General features: G+C 42.1%; 1 long non-coding RNA gene across 1 annotated transcript in view; it reads left to right on the top strand.

The window, feature by feature from the left end:
* The window catches only part of LOC115086995, a 77,726-nt gene extending 66,131 nt beyond the window's left edge, over positions 1-11,595 (top strand). The window contains exons 4-5 of the long non-coding RNA XR_003855386.1: positions 1,982-1,997; positions 10,279-11,595. This is a non-coding gene — a long non-coding RNA (uncharacterized LOC115086995). The remainder of the gene's footprint in view (positions 1-1,981; positions 1,998-10,278) is intronic.
* Positions 11,596-19,119: the final 7,524 nt, after the last annotated feature.

The following is a 19,119-nucleotide window of genomic DNA, read 5'->3' as shown; positions in this document are numbered from 1 at the left end:
AGTGAAATTCACAGGTGAAATGGCCTTTCTCTCCACATCTGAAGCAGGGCAGAGGGCCTGGGTCCATGGCTGAGCTGGTCCTTCCCTGAGATCCATGGTGGGCATTTTGCTTTTGAAATGCAGCATCTGGTATAGAGTGATGACTATCTCTCTGGCAGTCTGATGTGCTCTGGCATCGACTGGGCTTGGTGGAAGGCATTGACCACTTCCAAGGCAGCCTCCAGGGTGAACTTCAGGTGTTGGCATACTGACTGTTGCATAGGTTCTAAGGTATTGTGTTGGTTCGTAAATGATTTTTAGATACATACGATATCACTATTGTATATAAAACATTATATTAATTTATGGTTTACTGTCTGTTCTGCCTGTTATCATACATACCTGTTATCTGTAAAGCCTGTTGCTAATTATTGTTTATTGTAAACCGCGGTGATGTATCTTTTTACGTACTGCGGTATATAAAAATCCCTAAATAAATAAATAAATAAATAAATAAATAAATAGGTAGCAAAGACTCTGTGGACTTTCTCCAGGCTGCAGAATTCCCAGCCAGAACTTCTGCCAGTATACTTCTGGGATACACCCAGTCTGTTCAAGGATAGTGGCTCAAATCTCCATGTAGCTGGCCCTTCCATCTGGATTTGCAGCCTGGAAGGCAGCCTGTCAGCAAGTAGTCTAGACAGGTGCTTCATGTGGACTCTGGCCATCCTGCCAACTGGGTGGGTCATTCAAAGTTGAAAACAGTTTGGGTCCTCAACTTAAGCCAGCTTGGGTAACACAGGAACTAGTAAAGTAGGCCAAATTGTAGTATCTGTATCAGTGAAGTTTGTTGTTGGTCAATATGCTCCTGTAGCACTTGCTGCCCAGCTCACTGGCCCCCTCTGTGAGGGCCTGAAGTAAACACTTCGAGGAGGGTGAGTAAGTGCTCAGGTGTAGCTAGTGCCTTTCTGCTCCCATCCTGTTCAAAAATATATACAAAAGAACCCTCTCTTCTTTTTTTTTTTTCTTTGGGGAAAAAGGAAAATGAAAAACCTAGGCTGTATGCCTGTGACTCATTATACTTCCTTCTCTATTCGGGCAGGGCTAGGCCCTTTAGCCCAGTTGATTCAACTCATGGGGCTGCCACAGTAGCTAGATCTAGAAGCCAAAAATCAGTAGCGTGGGTCCCTGGTCAGTGCTGGGCTTAGACCAGAAAATCCCACCATTACTATCATATGTGATAACATGGGAGTGGCCATTGGCTTCAGGTCAGGTACTGAAGGACAGAAAAACCACTCTGTAGTTGTCTTTCTCATAAAATTATTAATGATAGAAAATAAAAGCAGCAAAAATATGATTACCTCAGCAGTTTCTGTCTCGAGTTAGGGTATTTAGACATATAAGATTTTAACATAGTATCTGTTGCTTCCTCCTCCTGTCCAAGGTCTGTTTGTTCTCTCCTGGGCGTGGAAAAATGTCCTGTGGCCAGGATTCTCACTCTAGGTGTTAATATGGACAGGGCTAGATAGTCTCAGTCTTTTAAGGGGTTCCAAGGTTCAACCCTATATACCTCTTCATTCGGTTGGGGACACAAGTTAATGAGCAATGCATTAAATATTAGCAAATATGCACAAAAAAATTACCTCGATAGCATATACACATTATTAGCATGCAAGTAAACCCCAAAATATAAAGCATCTAATTACTTTATCTGCCTGAGTGCTAAATAGTTTATGGAAGCTAAAGATAATATGCATGCATCAAACTGAGCATGCACAGCCCTTTTTTTCAACATTCCTCCTCCTGCTTACTTTAAAATTTTATGAAAAGAAGCCCACCATGGGAATGATTGTCAGTGCTGATTGTAGGAGAGAAAGTGTACCTCAGGTCAATGTAAAGAGATTTGAAAAGCCAGAGAGCAAAAAAATCCCATCCGAATGGCTTGTCTTTGTTTTTTACACTTTTTGTGTAATACTTTTCTATTGTTTATGCTTTGTTACAGGTCTGTGGTTGAGAAGGTAAGTGAGTGAAGGACTGAGTGTGTGCATAACACTTTTTTAAAGGATTTCACTATATCCTGAGAGTCCATAAAAATAATTTATTTCTGGGGCTAACTCATCTGCCACTTCCCCAAACTGTTAGGGTCTCAAGGAGTGGGTTCTTTAAATGGGGGGAGGGAAGGCTTCTAGGTCCAGGCATTAGGAGATTTTCCTTTCCTCTATGTGTTAGTACTATATTAATTGATAGTGTTGCAGGAACAGGCAGGACACGGTGTTCAACATAAATTTTATTTGGATTATTCAGATTTAAATAAATGTCCAATCATGAAGATAACTGCTCCACTGTTCTTTGTGTATGTGACCCTGGTACTACTCTCTGGGAGGCTGCTTACCCACTCCTGCATGTAAATGGGCAAGAGTTCCAGCATGACATTAAGAGTTCTTAATGTTTTATCTCTTAATGTTTTATGCAATTTAATTTAATTCAATTAATTATTCACCCAGTTCTTCATTTCCTTGTTCTATGTAAGACATTTGTGTTATGTCATCCCAAAGTTATATGTAAACCGAAGTGATTGGTAACATTGTTACCAGAACCTCGGTATATAAAAAATGTTAAATAAAATAAATGGCACAGAAATCCTATATGGGAGAATTCCCAAAATTCGTACCCTAATTCCAACAGAGTCCAGATCGTCTTTGCCTATGTCATGGGTTCCCAAAAGTAGAGATCCAGTTATGAATCTCTCATATGCTACTTCTTCTATTTTGGACTCCTCTGAGTGTGACCTCTCTTGAGGAGGGGTATGAGGTTAACCAGGAACCTGGCTATTACAGCCCAGTTCCCAACGTAAGGAGGGGTGATACAAAAACCTCCTCACAACCAAAAAGGGAGAACACTTCCACAGACTCAGCTCTTTCACTGATGGTGAAAGCAGTCACTGTAACCCCGTCACTGGAATGGAGAAGAACTCTCAGATTTTCTACTCCCTTGCCTCTGGATCCAAGTCATGTCCCTCACCAGGGATGAGCCAAGGTCTCACTCTCAGTCAAAATCAGAAACTAACCTAAGTCCAAACAAAAAGCTCTTCTCAAAACTGGAGGCAGAAGCTCACAGGCAGGGAGTGCACTGCAAAGATTCTCCTCTTTGTCAAAACACCAAGTTAGGTTGTTATGCCTTAACATAGACAGGGATGACCAAACCCAGCTCCTCACTCTCTGAAAGCCAACTCAAAAGACCATCCCGTTCCCTGACCTATCCCTCTCTTCTAGGTAGGTATCCAACCATCTCAGACACTCCTCAGGGAGAGGTGCTGCTCTCTGTCTAAGACAAGGATCTAGGGCCACCTAGTAGAGACCCAGGGTACTGTGTACTGTGTAAGTTTGAATCTTTAAAGAGCAAAGTGAAAGGATGTAATTGGGGTAGAATAGAGAGTGGAAGGATTTGAGCAACTATGTTCGCATGGGGAATGGAAAGCATGTGAAAGTTGAATATGTAGATAGGTCTAGTAGGGAGGAGAGAGGAAGCCACAAGAAGGTCTACATTGCAATAGTGAAGGGAGAATCAGAGGAGGGAATGCTGAGGCAGGGGTTGTAACCATTACAGTCAGGCCATAGTGGTTATTAGGTCAGAGCCAGTGGTGGCCTCCATTCCATTCAGACATAGGAAGCATCACCAGGACAGTGTACAAAAGAGAGGTCCTGCTTATCAATAACTTCAGTCTACTTGATATGGACTGGAGCCTACCTGCTGTGAGAGACATGAAGTTCTGAAGGGCTTACAATGGGTTGGGGGTTCCTCAGGGACAGTGGAAGAGCCCATAATAGGGGATATACTAAAGCAGTAGTAATTTGGAAGTCATTTAAAATACTAGATGGAAATTGAAAGACTGGGAATTGGGGAAAACAAGTGAAGGCTGGTCAAATGGTAAGTGATGCAGTTTCTAATAAAGAACAGATAAGATGTAAGAGAATGGGAGTTATAAAAACAACTTGAAAGTCATGGGCCAGTATTCAATGCTGCCTGGATAAGTAACTTAGCCGAATATACCTTATCCAGCTAAGTTACAAGGGATATTCAGCATGGCTATGCTGTTGAATATCTGCATATATCTCACTACTTAGCTGGATAAGTTATATCCAGCTAAATTAGACCAGCTCTATAGCTGGTCTAACTTAACCAGATAAGAGTGAATATCGCTACTTATCCGGGTAATTTAACTGGATAAGGAGCACTGCCCTGATCTGCACACTGCCCGCCCACAAATTGACTGGCTAAAAAGATAGCCAGAGAAGTGACTTATCCGGCTACCTAGTGGCCGCTGAATATAACTGGATTTTCAGCAGCCCGCTAGAAAGCCAAATACGGTAAGTCCTTCTTATCAGACTATCGCGCACTGAACGCGGTTTGAATATTGGGACCATATATGCAAATGCTCATAGTCTGCCCAATATTATCATTGACCTACAAACATTCATGATAGAAGAAGACATTGATGTGATTGCAGTCACTGAATTACGATTCACAGATAACCAGGACTGGGAATGAACGTACCATACTCTTCCCCCTTCTTCAGTCAGTGCATATTGCAATGTACTACCAGAATGGTCCAAGCAAAGAAACCAGCTCTTTAATATGCGAAACTATGATCAGTAAAGTGTGCTACAAATCGTGCACTTATATGCAAATAAGCATGTCAATGACTTCTAAAACACAAATTAGGTATTTCTGATGCAGAAACGTGTTAAAACTTGCTTATGTTAACAGTAACACACAGGGGGAAGAGGAGGTGTGCAACATGCATGCAATTGATGGCACCCATCACATTTGGTATGCTGGCAATGTTAAAAAAAAAAAAAAAAAGCTTCAGGTCTGCCCATTGTGTCCTCCATTTAAGGCAAAGTTTCACAACCCTCTCCTGGAGGCACATCTATCCTATCAGGTTTTCAGGATTGCCACAATGAATATGCTTAAGATCAGTTTGTAAATATTGGATACAAATCTCTCTCATGCATATTCATTACAGATATCCTGAAAATCCAACTGGCTAGATGTTCCTCCAGGAAAGGGATGGGAAGCACTGGCTTACGGTATTGCATGTACTTCCTTATATGTTTTTCTATGGTCTGTACAACCTAGATGACATATCTTGAGAAAGTTGAAAAGTTGACTAGTCCATTTTATCAACCCTAACCACTGAATTATGAAATGATTCTAAGGTCAATGTAACGAGCTAAATAACTTCACTAGCCCAGGTGTGGAAGGTCCTACAAGCTGCCAGAAGATCTATGTAATTTGAATGTCCTCATAGAAGACCAGAATTATTCTGGAACTCATTCCGAATCTGTACAGGGCATTCACATCTGTATTATTTCACTGGGCCAAAATTTGCACTGCCTGCATGGCCTCATGACAGTTAGAGCTCAGGCAGCCTAACCTTCTCTGCCTTGTTGCACTTCATTGGCCCTTTCTATTTTTTTTCTCACTATCAAGTAGTACCATGAAGACTTGTAAGTAAAACATTCTGGCACAAAGCAGCTGCAAACATGACACAACAGTCTAACATCTCCTTGTACTGTAAACTGTTCTGCCAAACGCAAACATTTAACAGAAGCAAACACCTCTCAAATAGTCACTCACACAGCAAAGTGTAACACTCTAGAGAGGGAAATAGTCTTATAGCTATTTACCACCAAAACATATCAAAGACTAGACTAGAGACAATATCATAGGCATTTGCTCACGGTAAACCTTTAATCCGCTGTCTCTCGCCCTCAATGGGCCGCAGGCAGTAGTCAGCCTGTGAGCTCGAAGGTTTTTAATCATCTATTGTCTCATGTCTACCCAACCAACAATCCAAACTTTTTTTTGATAATTTTATATATGTGAAACATTAAAGTACAAATTGTTAAAGCATCTCTTCAAAAATCACTCGACCGGCTGGTAACCCACAATTATTAATCAAAAATACTTAGCTACAAAATGGTCAATCAATCATTTGGAGTAATTCAGTTATTCAACCCCGACATGGTCCATGTTTCGACTCTAAACGAGTCTTTTTCAAGGTGAATGAATGTCACGGCTCTCTGTATCACCGGTAAGGAAAAATTTTTCATTTAGTTCCGGGACGCCAGAAAAATTTTTAATTTAGTTCCAGGACGCCAGAATCACATTTCTCCGGTTTGCAACATGGCGATTCACGCCTTTGACGTGAATCGCCATGTTGCAAACCGGAGAAATGTGATTCTGGCGTCCTGGAACTAAATTAAAAATTTTTCCTTACCGGTGATACAGAGAGCCGTGACATTCATTCCCCTTGAAAAAGACTCGTTTAGAGTCGAAACATGGACCATGTCGGGGTTGAATAACTGAATTACTCCAAATGATTGATTGACCATTTTGTGGCTAAGTATTTTTGATTAATAATTGTGGGTTACGAGCCGGTCGAGTGATTTTTGAAGAGATGCTTTAACAATTTGTACTTTAATGTTTCACATATATAAAATTATCAAAAAAAAGTTTGGATTGTTGGTTGGGTAGACATGAGACAATAGATGATTAAAAACCTTCGAGCTCACAGGCTGACTACTGCCTGCGGCCCATTGAGGGCGAGAGACAGCGAATTAAAGGTTTACCGTGAGCAAATGCCTATGATATTGGGGTAGATTTTCAAACAAGGCGCGTTGGCGTACTTTTGTTGGCGCTCCAGGCGCAAACAAAAGTACGCGGGATTTTAGTAGATACGTGCGGAGCCGCGCGTATCCGCTAAAATCCTGGATCGGCGTGCGCAAGGCTATCAATTACGTATAGCCAGCGCGCGCCGAGCCGCGCAGCCTACCCCCGTTCCCTCCAAGGCCGCTTCGAAATCGGAGCGGCCTCGGAGGGAATCCTCTAACGCCCTCCCCTCACCTTCCCCTCCCTTCCTCTACCTAACCCACCCCCCCGGCCCTGTCTAAACCCCCCCTTACCTTTGTCGGGGGATTTACGCCTCCCGGAGGGAGACGTAAATCCCCGCGCGCCAGCGGGCCGCTAGCGCGCCGGGACGCGACCTGGGGGCGGGTACGGAGGGCGCGGCCACGCCCCCGGACCGCCTTGGGCCGTAACCATGCCCCCGGACCCGCCCCCAAAATGCTGCAGACACGCCCCTAAACGCCGTGACGACCGGGCCCGCCCCCTGACACGCCCCCGACACGCCCCCCTCGGAGAACCCAGGACTTACGTGAGTCCCGGGGTCTGCGCGCGCCAGTGAGCCTATGTAAAATAGGCTCACCGGCGCGCAGGGCCCTGCTCGCCTAAATCCGCCCGGATTTGGGCGGATTTAGGTGAGCAGGTCTCTTAAAATCCGCCCCATTGTCTCTAGTCTAGTCTTTGATATGTTTTGGTGGTAAATAGCTATAAGACTATTTCCCTCTCTAGAGTGTTACACTTTGCTGTGTGAGAAACGCAAATATTTGCCATAGTACAGTAAGCTAACATTATTTCACCTCTAATCCTGAAATTAAATTTTCTATGTAATGACCCTTTGGGAATCATTATGAAATGGCCCTAGTTCTAAAATGCTTTTGAGTTAGGAGTAAGAAGTTAGGTAGTAGAGAGAGGGATGTGCCAATGTGGAATCGCTCCTCCAGTGAGATTGCTGGAATGGCCAGCCCCCCTGCTGTTATAAAAGCAACTTACAGTATAGCTAGGAGTGGGATTTTTTTAATAGAAGTTGAAGGTGAAGGAGCTATTTTCTGAATTAAAATGTGTTTCCCTACTTTTTGTACTAGGCCTCATGGCTCAGAACACTATCTGGAGTAAGAAGGGTTCCAGTATCCCTTTTGGTAATAGTTTTCAGGGGTTATTTAAAGATTTTGGACTTATTATTTTGGAATGTTCTTCCTACAAGAGCCCTGGTAACCCTGGCTGGAGGATTTCAGAGAGTCCACTGGCTAGGTTAGATCAGGAAGTAGGGAAGATTCTGCTGCTTTATATCCCACATAAAGTGGACTGGATCAGGGATGACTCACTGCCGGAGATTTCCAGATTTTTGCCATTTTTGTGGAGTTTTTGCTTTGAGTGTCCTGGGGGGGAGTTTACTGCCACCCTTCCTGCTCTGAAGAGGGGACATCTAAGACAGCTGCAGTGTTCCCTCTATCTAGACCTTTCCAAAGAAAGACCTTATTTGTCATCTGAAGAAGAGAACTGTAAGTAAAATCTTTTTGATATACTTGGAGGCCCCCCCCATCCTGGGGAGAGGAGATAAAAGTGGGAGTTTGTGCAAGAGACTGTTAACTTGCATTTCTGTCCTCAGTAATTTTGAAGGGGATTTTTCCACCCAACTAGAATATCCCTGTCCACCTGGGAATCTTGCTTGTTCAAAACCTGGAGGGTGAGTGTTTTCCCTGGCCCAACTACTGAGAGACACTTGAACAGATAGGGAAAATTTGGAGATCTGTGATTTCCAGCTGATTGTATCAAGAACTGATGTGAAAAATGCCATTTTTGCCAGCCAATAATTTTTACAGTAAAGTTTAGAATAATTGTTGATCTTTAAGTAATACCCCAGGTTAAAGGAATTGAGAATCACCCCTGCCATCTTAAGCTTTGGAAGATTTATTCCTCTCAAACCCCTCCTCTACTCTGTCAGATATAACCTGACCCCCAGGGCCTTGAACAGCGAATGAAAGAGAGAGAGACGTGGCAAGGTGGCCCTGGGACCCTTATGTGCCCCTGCCTTCTAGGCTCACAAACCAAAACGGGTTATATCTACATTTAAAAAAACTGTTAACATAAGTAGGGTTTAATGTGCTCTATATCAGAAGTGATACCCAATTTATGTGTTAGAAGTCATTAATATGTTCATTTGCATGTAAGTATACTATTTTAACACTAAAACCCAATATTACATTAAGAATTAATTTAGTACACATTAAAAATGTGTGCTAAGCATATGCTAAAAAATGCACTGTTAAAATAATTTATTGGCATTTCTTTTTTTTCAGCAGGAATAAAGCCTGAAAATATACATTTGCATTCCTAAGTGGGGGTAGTTATGTCAGATCTACCAATAAATTAGTTATTAGAAAGAAAACAACTGGGGCATATGGCCCAACAAAAGCAAGAGAATAACTACCTACTGAATGTAATCCATTTTGAAATGCAGAAAAGCAAAATAACAATAAAAAGGAATTTGAGGTACAGCTAAAAACAAGAAAAGAGATGTGATTGGTACATGGTATCCATTCCGTCTAATATGGAAAAAATTGACTTGAAGCCAAAGGCCTTCTATAAGGCCTTTCTATAAGGTCATTCATGAACCTCTTCTAAAGAGGTTTGTACATCTCTAGTTATCTCTACTGCCCATCTTAAGGGCCTCTGTTCCCACTGCTATTACTGTTATAGGTCATCTGAAATCCTGGTTAGGAGATGAAGGTCCAAAGACTCAGATTCAACTAAGGAACTGAGGTTAAATTAGCAATTTTGACACCACTAGTAAATTAAGAATGTAGGGCAATGATAAAACAGAAAGAACAGTGAGCTAGAGAAGGAGGGGCAGGGATGAGCCCAGAAAGATAGAAGGGTGAAGGATTCTAAAGGGGCAGGAAGGAAACGGGATGAGGGAAGGAAAAATGTTTAAGAAGGGACAGAAAGCTGAGGAGAGGAAAAGGAAACTGGGGAGGGGGAAATATCGGGGTGTTGAAGAAGGGGCAGAGTTGAGAGAGGAAAAGGCAAGCAAGGAGAGAGCAGATCAGAGGAAATGATCCAAAGCAAACAAAAATAAGAAGAGGGATAGGAACAGCAGTGAGGTTACCAGGAATTAGGACAGGTGACAAAAATGAAAAAGAGGAAGAGTAGAAACTGAAAAATATAGTAAAACAGAAAATCATAGAGAGAAAGACAAATTCAGACTGTGATAACCCATGTGGGGAAAAAAACAAATTTTCTGATGAGTAGAAACAAAGCTTAAGTATCTATTATAAAAAAAATTGTTTTATGAATTTATGTATTATATGGATTGTCCTTACTGATTTATACTATGCATTATTTATATTGGTTGCCACTTTAAGCCTGATTGGAAATTGTTGCATATAAATCAAAATAAATCAAAATAAGTAAATGAATGAATGAATAAATAAACAAAAAATGTTAAAGAAGTCAAGGGCAAGAGTCTGCTTCTGCTTCTCCTCTTCTGCCCTGCAGGCTGGGTGTGTAATATGGCCCATGGGCTGAGGAATTAGGAAAATGCAAATAGAAAGTGAAAGAACTCACCCTTGGTTCAAAAAGGTCATAATGCTTTCATTTTGTTTGTGCTTTCAGCCTCCAGTTTAACGTCCCTCACTTCAAAATTTTGAAATCTGTTATACCCCCAACTCTCCAGACCAGGACATAAACCTGCATCCAAGAAGGTTAATTTCTATTGGAATATTCTGCCCAGCTCTTATATAGAGAGAAATAGCTGTTTGTTCTCTAGCTGTCGTCTTACTGGAAATAATTAGATCAAATGGCTATATAAACCACAGGAGAAAATATATAAATTCAGGAAGCCTTGGTGCTTTCTGTATCTTCTTTCTAGTCACATACAGCTGATAGCATTGGATCTTTTTGAATGCAAATTTGCTGCTGACACTGGGTTTCCGATTTTTTTGTCGTCCTGATAAGGTCTGTGTAAAAGATAAATGTATCTCATTTATTGTGTTCGTTGATACATCATTTACCATACAATCCCTGAAAATGCAGCAGAGCTGTAACTCACTGTTAAAAAGATAGATCATTCTTTCTCAGCTTGATTAATTTTATCTAGTGAAAAAAGGCTGCCAAAACTTGCAGCTTCTAACTCAATCTGCATAATTATTCATTTCAGCATTACAATGATGTGATACCTCTTATCAGACCAGTATAAAAATAATCCAAATATGATATACATGATTTTTTGAGAACATAAAGGTCCCATTTTCAGATGTGATAGAACTATGAAAAGATAAATAAGACTGAATATAAGAGCTTCCTGAACAGAAGGTATTTTATTCCAGACTAGAAGATTTAGTCAGTCTGTATGAATTATCAACAAAGGGCAAACTGACCCAAAGAGTCTTGGTTTGGATTTGATAGAATTAATAGTGCAAACCCGGTGGAAGAATGGGTAAGGGATGAATTGCATTTTGGAAAAAGAAAGATGGAGATTGCAATTCCAAGAGGCTATCAAATAGCAAAGATTCTCTTTTCTAAATCGATATCTGGAGCCTTAGGGCCTGATCCATTAAGAGGTACATATTAAACAACAAAAAGCTGAGCTAAATTTAGACACTTATTTTTACCCTAAATTAGGAGCCTCAGTTGAAAATTTGCTTTCATTTAGGATTCTAATATTTAGAGCCCTAATTTTAAGCTGGCTATTCATGTGTTTAGATTTAGGACCCTAAGATGTCGATACTGAGCAGTATTCCAATTGAACAAGTTAGATGGATAAATATATCTGGCTAACTTGTCTGGGAAATTCAGTAGTAAAACCGTACTGCTGATTAAACCCAAATAATTTTGAGTTAGCCAGATAAACTTATCTAGCTAACTTTAGACCTGCTCAACAGCAGATCTAACTTATCTGGCTATTGGCTAACATAGCCAAATAAGTCTGAATATCGCCATTTATCCAGCTAAGTTAGCCATATAAGTGTCCCTCACAGAACACCTCATCCCACCCACCACTTAGACAGTTAACTACTTAGCTGGAAAACTGTCCAACTAAATAGCAGCAGCTGACTGTGGCTGAATATTCAAATGCCGCCACTTAGCCAGATAAGTCCCAACTTATCTGGCTACGAGGCGCTGAATATCATGCCCTAACCCAGGAGCCTCATGCTGAAAAACAGTGCTAAACACCTATCTTTTTTCCCCTGCTTTAAATTTAGCAATTCAGCCCTAGTCAGTTTTCAAAGGAGCCAATTTAGGCCTCTAACTCCCAAAGTTAGGCTCCTAAACTGTTTGAAAATTGGCTTATAAGGCTTTTCTCCTATCCTGTGTCGATGGCAAAAGATTTTGATGAATCAGGTCCTTAGTAGGTTATGATTGCTTTAAAAGCACCAGCAAAAAAAATATTGTAATATTTTGAGCTTGCAAGATCACACAGCTCCTTTCTTCAGATATCACATAATTCCAAGCATTCCCAACCTAGTCATGTTTTGGCACATAATGGTGCTTCAAGGAGGAATACATTTTTGTCAGCTTGATGAATTAATAGCTTCAATACATGCAAATCCTCTATTGTACTATCCAACCTCTGCCAATATCTATGGCTACGTTTTCAGATTAATTTGGTACCTTGTTGCAGGAAAACGTATGATGGAACCTTGTGGATCATAATGGGAAAACTCTTTGAAAGCTAAGTGCTAATAATTTTTGTCTACAAACTATTAGCATCTGCATTTAGGGGGATCCCTGTTTTTGGTTCAATATATGAAGATGTGCCTTGAATTAACTTAATTTATGCATTTGTTTTGCAGATCAACGGGATATAAATGCTTTTAAATAAATAAGTAAATACATACATTTGTCTGAAAGTGTTTTTAATATAAAATGAAATTGATTGAAAATTGATTTTTGAAACAATAAAGAAAGGAATTTGTGCAGGAGATTATATGATTATTTATTTATTTATTTATTTTATTTATTTAGCATTTTTTATATACCGAGGTAGAGCAGAGTAGCCTTCACTCCGGTTTACAGATTATAACAACATGTTACATAAAACTAATTGAAGACATTGAAGAGAAAACAACAATTAACAATCTGAGAACTGTCATGTCAAACATAAGAACAGGGCAAGATATCCCAAAGGATAAACACATTGAGCATAGCAGATAAGATGTACCAAAGGATAGGTACATTAAATAGACTGAGTTCAAGTATAATGAAAAAATAGACTTAGATATCTGTAGGAAACAGGGAGATTAGACAGAGGGGGGAATAAATGACAAAATATGGGAAGCTGTGGGATTAAGTTTTGAGATTGTTGTGCAGGCTGTCAGTATGAGATTGGCAGAGGAGCCAGGCTTTTAGTTCTTTCTTAAAAGATTTTGGGTTTTCTTGGGAGGTGAGGAACTGAGGTAAGGAGTTCCATAGTTTTGGGCCGATGATAGAAATGGCTCTGTTTCTGGTGGACGAGAGTTTAGCATGAGGGAGTGATGGAATCACTAGCTGTAGTTTACTAGTTGATCTTGTTGTGCGTGGAGAGTACTGGATATGAATGATGTCATCATTATAAGTTGTCACAGTGATCAACCCAATATGATGTCCCCCTTATTATACTTGAAAGGGATCCAAAGGTTCCTTACCAGGATACACTTGTCCCAACCAGAGTGCACGTATGGTAGGAGGTGAGGTGCTGTGGGAACAACCCAATGAGCAATGCTTGGGAAGTTGAGGAGTAATAAAAGCAGGCACTCAGAATGTTCTAGGGCTCTTTAACCCATTATGTCCCAAATTTTTAAAGAAGCTGTCCTCTAAATAGGACACTGGGATACAATGGGTTAAGGTTGGTTCCATATTTCCAGGAGGGAACCACAGAGTTTATCAAAGCATAAGTTACTGAAACACCCATGAAGGGGTTTTGGGTGGAATATTGAAGCATTCCTGGAGAGAGGGAGTGTACGAGGCTCCTTGCTGTGTTGGGGGTTTGTCTTTTCAAGTGAATTGTGTAAATGGAAGGGACACAAGGGATCTGTGTGTATCCAGTGTGTCTTGGACAAGGCATTAGAACTCTTTTCCAGTCAGTGTTTCTGCATTTCAAGTGCGAAAAAGAATCATGTAGAAAAGAGTCAAGGAGATTCAGAGAAAAGGGAATCCAAAGGTGTCAAAGATAGATCCCTGGAGTAGCCTGAAGGGATATTGAGAGTCAGGAAAGGCCCCTATATGTTTAATATGTGTATGTGACTTTGTAAATATGCTTCATGTATATCACAAAAAGTGTATATTTTTGGCAACTTATCACTTTTCCCTAAGCCAAACATCAGAAAACTCGACATACTTTTGGAATAACAAATTCTTGTGTGGCTTATCCTTATTGCAAAACCATTGAAGTGTCACAAAATCCCAAAGGACCCTAACCCTTCCTTCCTCCCCCCCCCCCCCCCACTCCACCGCTGGAGGAATCCCAGAGAGTTCCAAGGGTTGCACCATGGCCCAGCAGTTATCAGATGTGCCCCCTTCTCCAGTGAGAATTTGGAAGGTGATTACATTATTATGTTTTATTTTTCTTATAGAGTTGACTCTTGTAAAATTATTTTTGAACTACATAGGATCACTGTACATATCCATATGACTTTTGGTGATTCATATCCTCCTTCTGTTTACTTTGAATTATATGGTGACCTTAGTAACTGGCACTACATCACTCAGAGTAAATTGATCCAAATGATGGCAACTTGGGGGGGGGGGGGCCAACACAGGCGGCAGTGGCAACCAGTAGCTGGAGGGGGAGGTATGAGATGTGGCTGCAGTTAGTGCCTGAGATTACAGATAAAAGTGGTAATAACAGTTGGCTGGAGGAAGGTGCAGGAGGCAGTGGCCAGGAAATGGAAAAGACAGAGGAAGAAGCAGGCATCATTGAGCAGAAATGGCAGTAGAGTGGGTTTTCACGTAGATAAGCAGCTGAATTAGCCATGCTGTCTGGGATGTTCTCCCGTCCTGTAGGTGGTGGAGCTCTCAAAGCCAAGTTCTAAGTCTTGCTACAGTGTGTGCCTGCTTGGCACCTCCCCCTCCCCTGTGTAGAGTCTCCTCAGTCCGTTTTTTTCCGCAAGCCTGACAGCACGCAGAGTTCTCGGTCTCCTCGAGCTTTTTTCTCTGAGAGAAAAGTTTGTTTTTCAAAAGAAGATTTCTGAAGTTTTAATTACTTCTTAGTAGTTAGGCTTAACTACTTTTCAACATTTTCTTTAAATCACTTCAAAAATGCCTCGTCCAGGATCCAAATTCTGTGACTGTAGAAAAATAATGTCTGTCACAGCCAGACATCTTAAATGTTATATTTGTCTGGGGCCCCAGCATGAACAGAGTGCAGACACATGTCCCCTAGAGCACAACGTCAAAGAAAAGCCAAAATGGAGGAGTTGAGAAAATTAAGGGTAGGATATGCCCCCTCAGAGGAATCAGCAAAATCCTCCCCAGGGCCGCAGTGCACCCCGAAAGAGTCAGAACGGCTGCGTGCAGCATCGCTGAGTCATGCTGCGTCGATTGCTCCGCATAAAACATCATACTCCGGAACGGGCGACGCACCCAGACCAAAGCCTTCAGCTGCGTCGACCGGAGCGAGTGTATCGACCGGAGCAAGTGCATCGATCGACACAGGAGAGTCGACCATCATCTCATCGATGCAACCCAGACGCTCCAGCGCATCTGGCACATTGAAGCACCGGCGCCTCGATGCACCTCATACATCTAAGTCAAGCCATGCTTCGGGCTAGAAGCAGCTTCAGCATTCCTCGACGCATAGACACAGTTTAGAGCCAATGCACCGCAAAAAACATGTGCATTCGACTCAAGCGACTCATAAGGCCTCTCAATCCCCCAAAAAGCACATATCAGGACATAAAAGGAGAAGTAAACCTTCCCCACTCCTAGTTTTGGAGGATGACCTCGCATTCTCTCCTCCAGGACACTCTTCCTCATCAATTCAGTCTGAACTAGAGGAATCATTGCCAAAGAAACTGCATAAATCATCAAAAGATAGACCCAGTCTGGCTGGACACCTTGTACCGACCCCTGTGGAAACACCGCCGACTACTTCCACACAACAGGTACTAGCATCTCAGGTAATGTCTGAAATTTCCATGATCTTAGCAAATTGTTTAGCATCTTTGGCTAATCCGGAGCAACCTACTGGTCACCATTAGAGACACCCCAGTTGCCTTCAGGTAACCCTATTCTGGACACTGAACCATCTCTCCCTTCTCTACCACCACTGGCATTTTTGCCACTAACATCCTCCCCTGGATCTTCTATGGGATACCCATCTGACCAGCCAGAGCCAATTTCACCTCCGGAAGATCTTACATATTCGAAATTCCTGGAGAAGGTAGGAAACATCCTGGGAATAGAAACCAGAAAATTACCAGATCCCAGATCAGAGGTCCTTGGACTACTGAAGGTTTTCGAGACACCATCAGAACCAATAGCTCTGCCTTCCCATGAGGTACTTGACACCTCATGAAAAGAGCTTGGGAAACACCTCTCACAGGACTGGTTACTTCAAGAAAATCTGAGCTAAAGTACAGGATGCGAAAATCTTCCTGCTACACCCATCTACAACTACCACACACATCAGTGGTGGTAGAATCCGCCATGCAAAAGGCGCACAAAACACGACTTCAAGCCAACACCCCTCCAGGTCATGAAAACAAGCTTATGGATGACTTCGGAAAAAGAGCCTTTCAATCAGGCATGTTAAATGCCCGAATTCAACAGCTTCAATTCGCAATAACCCAATACCTGTTTGAATGCTTACAATAATTAAAACCAAAACTACAGGAATCATCTGATGCTCAGCTGCCAACCAAATTCCACAATATGGAGGAGGGACTGCACCACCTTATACGCACAGTTTATGAAGGCTTTGAAACTTCATCAAAGTCTACAGCTAATGCGATTGCCACAAGAAGACTTGCTTGGTTAAGAGCTAGTGTGATAAGGGAAGACATACAGGAAAAACTAGTGAATCTCCCTTGTCTCCCAGACAATTTATTCGGAAATCATTTCAAAGACACCGTATCGCAACTAAAAGAACAAAAGCTGGCGGTCCAATCTTTGACCACTCCAACTACCTTCCAATATTATAGAGGATATTTCCCCTCTTACAGGCGATTTCAATATCAACGGTGACATTTCAGACCTTATCCACCTTCCAGGCCGGCCTATTATACTCCACACGCTTCTTTGTCGCAAACTCAAACATCCCATCAGCGACAAAGAACTCCTAGGCAGACAAAAACCCCTCAGGATCAGGCACAGCTTGCGACTTCTAAAAGTTTTTAGACCATCGGAAACCACCGCTACATCCTTTAGTCGGCGGCAGATTAACTCAATTCTTGTCTGCATGGACATCCGTAACAACAGACAGCTGGATATTAAGCATTATAAAACAGGATTATGCATTAAATTTCAAAACCCCTCCCATACTACCACATTGGATACCCAAAAGAAATCAACACAAGCATTCTTAAAACTTACACCTAGAGATCAATAACCTCCTACAACAACAATGCAAACAGGAACTCCTGGTGTTGCATCCCCGCACCGGTTTCTATTCCCCATACTTCCTCATTCTAAAGAAATCAGGAGGACTTTATCCAATCCTTGATCTCAGGTCACTCAACAAACATCTCAAAACAGAGAAATTCAACATGACTTCTCTCAAGTCTATTCTGCCCTTCATTTAACCCGGAGACTGGATGTGTTCCATCGTACTCAAAACGCATATTCACACATACCGATGCACAAAGCCTCCTGGCGGTACCTTTGTTTCACGGCAATGAATCATCATTTCCAATACAAGGTCCTTCCATTTGGCCTCTCATCGGCACCCAGAGTGTTTACAAAATGCCTAGCGATAGCGGTGGCCCATCTACGTCGTCAGGATATTCAAATATTCCCTTACATGGAAGACTGGCTTCTAGTAGCACCCAGCCCCTCCATCCTACAGAACAATCTTCTAAAGACAATCCAATGTCTAGACACGTTAGGACTACTAGTCAACTATGAAAAATCAAATCTACACCTAACACAGGTGTTACAATTCATAGGTGCCATCATAGACTCTACAAAAGACCAGGCTTTCCTTCCTCAACCAAGAGCAATAGCTCTAACAACTCTGGCACAACATCTATCCCACTCATTAAAGGCACAAGCCCATCAGATTTTGATCATACTTGGCCATATGGCGGCTTCGTTATATGTAGTCCCACAAACACGACTACACATGAGATGATTGCAGTGGGGCTTAAAAGCCCAATGGAAACAATACTCCAACCATCTCTCCACTCCAGTTTCAGTGACAAACAGCATGAAACAGGATTTGAATTGGTGACTGCACTCACCAGCCCTTACTATGGGAGCTTCCTTAAGACCTCCGGTTCATCAGATAATACTCACAACAGATGCCTCCCCAAAAGGCTGGGGAGCCCATCTTACCGCCTAGAAACTCAGGGCCTCTGGAACGCATGGGAGAGGAAGCAACAAATAAGCCTCTTAGAACTTCGCACGATTCGGAACGCACTCCAAGCCTTCCTTCCTCAACTACAAGGAAAAATAGTCATGATTCACACCAACAACCAGGTAGCGATGTTCTACATCAACAAAGAAGGCGGGTCAGGTTCCTGGACACTGTGCCAGGAAGCGGTATCAATTTGGGAATGGGCAACAGCCAACTCCATCATTCTGCAATCAACATACCTCCCAGGGATAGACAACACCAGAGCAGACAAACTCAGCAGAATTTTTCCATCCCCACAATTGGGAACTCCAAAACAATGTGACATTACAAATCTTCCGTGCCTGAGGATGGCCACAAGTGGACCTATTCGCCACGGAATACAATTGGAAAGTCCACCATTTTTGTTCCATTTATCCCAGCCCACATCGGATGTCACAAGATGCATTCCTCATGGACTGGTCAAATGACCTACTTTACGCTTTTCCCCCTATACCACTAATTTCACGCACAGTACAGAAATGCATCAGGGACAAAGCAAATCTCATTCTCATAGCTCCAGCATGGCCCAGACAGCCACGGTAGGCATATCTAGTTCAACTTTCGATAGACACTCCAATGCCACTGGGAAACAACCCTCATCTACTTACACAAGCTGGAGGAACGCTTCTCCATCCACTCCATTCTGCGTTGAAACTAACAGCATGGAGGTTGAGCGGCTGCTATTTCAAGACCTAAACCTCCCATCTCAAGTAGAAGATATCCTACTTTCCTCCAGAAAACTTTCCACCAGGAGAAATTATAGAAGAAAGTGGTTTAACTATGCTTCATGTTGCTCCGTTGTGAATATCGACCCATTCACTTGCCCACCGGACACCCTGCTCACGTATCTCCACATACTGTATCAGAAAGGATTAGTGATGGCTTCCCTCAATCCACCTCAGTGCCATAGCTGCTTTTCATGC

The sequence above is a fragment of the Rhinatrema bivittatum genome, chromosome 3 (genome assembly GCF_901001135.1).
Source record: "Rhinatrema bivittatum chromosome 3, aRhiBiv1.1, whole genome shotgun sequence".
Lineage (NCBI taxonomy): Eukaryota > Metazoa > Chordata > Amphibia > Gymnophiona > Rhinatrematidae > Rhinatrema > Rhinatrema bivittatum.
Note: the sequence above shows the minus strand (reverse complement) of the source record. Positions and strands in the feature narration are given on the sequence as shown.